Below are 3,349 nucleotides of genomic sequence, written 5' to 3'. Positions count from 1 at the left end.
ATTAAAAATACGGGTTGCCTCCCGCAAAGCGCTGGTTTATCTAGGTCCCGCACGACCTTCTTACAAAGTACAAGAACTAGAACCCTTGTCCTAATGCTTGATCGTGCAGTTTCTCACCCGGTCGAGCGGTGTTATGGCTACGTCGCGGCTTCCTAACATGTCCTGTGGGACACCAATTTACTTTGTCTTGTAGATCTTCCTTGACTTGGATTGGGATTTCTTCAATGCTACACACTAAAGATCCTTCTTTGATCGAGAGTTGCTTCAAATTTTCATTGCATTTAACACTTGCAACTCGATTTGGCGGAACACTTACCGTAGGCTCAAATTGCACATCTTACTTGATTGATTCCACCTTTTTGTCCTCAAAACAAAGACCAACAGTGTAGAGGGCTCTTTCTATTGCATCAACTTCCTTCTGCCATTTGTCTATCTTATCTGAAAGGGATGCAACACAAGATACCGCCTCCAAGGGATCTTTTAATAGAGCTTGGGGCTTGTTAGAATAATTATGAACCACATTAACACTAAAACACTTCTCCTCTGTGATGGGGCTTTTAGGGGTATTATTGAGATTAAAAATAATTTTATCGTCCCCTACTGATAGTGTTAATTTACCACTTCTCACATCTATAATTGTTCCTGCAGTGTTAAGGAATGGTCTACCCAAAATAATCGGGGTTTGCATATCCTCAGCCATATCAAGAACAACAAAATCAACAGGTATATAAAATTTACCTAATCTAACGGGGACATCCTCTAAGATACCTAAGGGGTATTTAAAAGAACGGTCGGCCATTTGTAGAGTAATATTAGTAGCTTTTAATTTATCCATATTAAACTTGGAAAACACAGATAATGACATAACACTAACGCTAGCACCCAAATCACACAATGCATTATCAATCATTAGATTGCCTATATGACAAGGGATAGAAAAGCCACCCGGATCTTTTAATTTAGGTGGAGATTTATTTTGGAGTACGGCACTACACTCTGTAGTGAAAGCTACTGTCTCTACCTCACTAATAGACCTTTTTTCTTGTCATTATTTCTTTCATAAATTTTGCATATGAAGGAATTTGTGTGATTAATTCCGTGAAGGGAACTGTTACCTTTAAATCTTTTACCATCTACAGGAACATACCAAACTACTTTTCCAAGTTTGTCTTTAAGTGACGATTGGGGAATGGAAGTTTGATAACTGGCTTTGGAGCATTATTGCTCTTATCTAGAGTGGCCACCTTCTCTGGAGTTGTACCCTGCAATGTAGAATTAGATATATTAGTACTATGCTTTAGCCCTGCAGGGTTAGTAGCTACATTGTCAGGTTTAACGAAATCAAGATTAGCATTATTTAATAAAACAGGTTCATTAACTCTGGGCATAGGGGGCCCTTTATAGTTTGAACCACTCCTCAGAGTAATTTCATAGGCTTGATCCGTAGGCCTTGTCGGCTGTGCTGGCAGAGCTCCCTGATGGCGGGCTTGTAGAGTAGCGGAAAGTTGCGCAATTTGATTATGTCGATTTTATTATGTGCTAGAATTGAGACAATTTGTGCATCTCTACTCTCCATGTGCTTCTGCATATTAACCAGCATCATTCTTATTTCTACCAAAGTGGGGTCGGAAGATGAGGAGGGTTGTTGTGGTTGGTTCTTGTGGCCAACATTGGGATGGTAATATTTCTGCTATTGTTGTTGCGGCGCCTGTGGTTCTTGTGGTGGTGGATTTTGAACATTAGTACTCCGGTAGGAAAGGTACGGATGATTCCGATACCCAGGATTGTAGGTGTTTGAGTATGGGTTATTCTGCCTATAAGCTTGAAAGGCATTAACTAGCTCCACGGAACTCCTGCAATCTTGTTCCCAATAACCTAAAATTCCACAATTTTCACAAAAAACCTCATTAGCATTATTATTAATTGCAGAAACATTAGCTAGATTAGCAGTGCTAAGATTATCTAATTTTTGGCAGTTAGAGGTCAATTGAGCTTGAAAAAAGGATACACATTGAACACTATGCTTCCCCATGTTAGCAAATCCTCTAGGATTCCCATATTGGGAATTATGTATCGCAATATCTTCAATAACCTGACCTGCATCATCAACATTAAGATTCATAAATCTCCCACTAGTTGCATAATCTAAAATTATTCTAGATGAATTTCCAATGCCATTGTAAAAGGCATGGATTAACTTCCATAGTACCAAATTATGGCGGGGGCATTCTCTTTGTAGGCCCTTGAACCTCTCCCAAGCCTCATATAAAGTTTCATCGGCTTCTTGGGCAAAGTTCTGAATTGCACTCCGTAGTACGTCTGTTCTCTCTGCAGGATAATACTTGTTATAAAAATTCAAACAAGAGTTTCCCAATCAGTTATACCAAGTGCAGTTCTATTTAAACCATTAAACCATAATTTGGCTTTTCAAGTTAAAAGAGAAAGGAAAAAGAATCTCCCTGATTTGGTCTTGTGTGACCCCGGCTTGCCTGATGGTATTACAATATTACCAATAGTCTGCAATGTGAAGATTTGGGTCTTCACCCTTAGCTCCACTAAATTGCTTCCTCTCTATCATCGTTATAAATTGCGGTTTAATTTCAAATTGTACCCCATCAAGAGCTGGAGTGGGAGTGAGATGTGGAAAAGTTGTGAGCTTTGGTTGTGAGTAATCACTAAGCTTCTTTGGAGTCGTCATCTCTGATTATGGATCTGATGATACCTCTGAATCGCTAGAACTAGATGGGGGGTCCCGGTGATTATTATTATCACCAGAATCCCTAGGATTTGCTTGTAAAGATTTTTCTTTCTATGGAAGGATCGTTCGATCTCAGGATCGAATGGGATGTACCCTGATCTGGAACACCTGGGCATAAACAAAAAAAACTAAAATCAAATGTGAGATTTGCCTCAAAGAACTAAAGTTCTCTGAGACAAAGAGAAATAACCTAGATTACAAAAATAATCAGATATAAAAATAAAACCGTTTCCCCGGCAACGGCGCCAAATTTTGACAAGGTAAAGTCGTATCCCGTAATCAAAAGTAATGTAGATAGGGAATTAGGGTCGAATCCACAGAGAAACGAGACTTTCTATTCCTAATCAATTAAAGTAATCTAAATTACAAAGTAACCAGTAATCTAAAAAACTAAACTACGAAGATTAAGAGTCAGGAGAAAGTAATATATAAAAGGATCTAGGGCATAGGTTCACCAATAAATAATATTCCAGGGTAGAATATAATAATCATTCATCATTGCATACATTAATCAGATCATAAAGGGCTTTCGCTACGTATTACAACCACACAATTAATTTACCGGTATTAAATCTCATCTTTCGAATCTCG

At 38.5% G+C, this 3,349-nt stretch overlaps 1 non-coding gene across 1 annotated transcript; it reads left to right on the top strand.

Annotated features, from left to right (window-relative positions):
* Window positions 1–2,210: 2,210 nt before the first annotated feature.
* Window positions 2,211–2,317, top strand: LOC145561123 (small nucleolar RNA R71). The gene has a single exon (XR_014093703.1). It is a non-coding gene; the product is annotated as a small nucleolar RNA R71 (small nucleolar RNA).
* Window positions 2,318–3,349: the final 1,032 nt, after the last annotated feature.

Source organism: Chenopodium album, chromosome 9, assembly GCF_948465745.1.
Source record: "Chenopodium album chromosome 9, dcCheAlbu1.1, whole genome shotgun sequence".
NCBI classification, from domain to species: Eukaryota; Viridiplantae; Streptophyta; class Magnoliopsida; order Caryophyllales; family Amaranthaceae; genus Chenopodium; species Chenopodium album.
The sequence above is the reverse complement of the archived record's forward strand: the minus strand, read 5'-3'. Positions and strand labels throughout refer to the sequence as shown.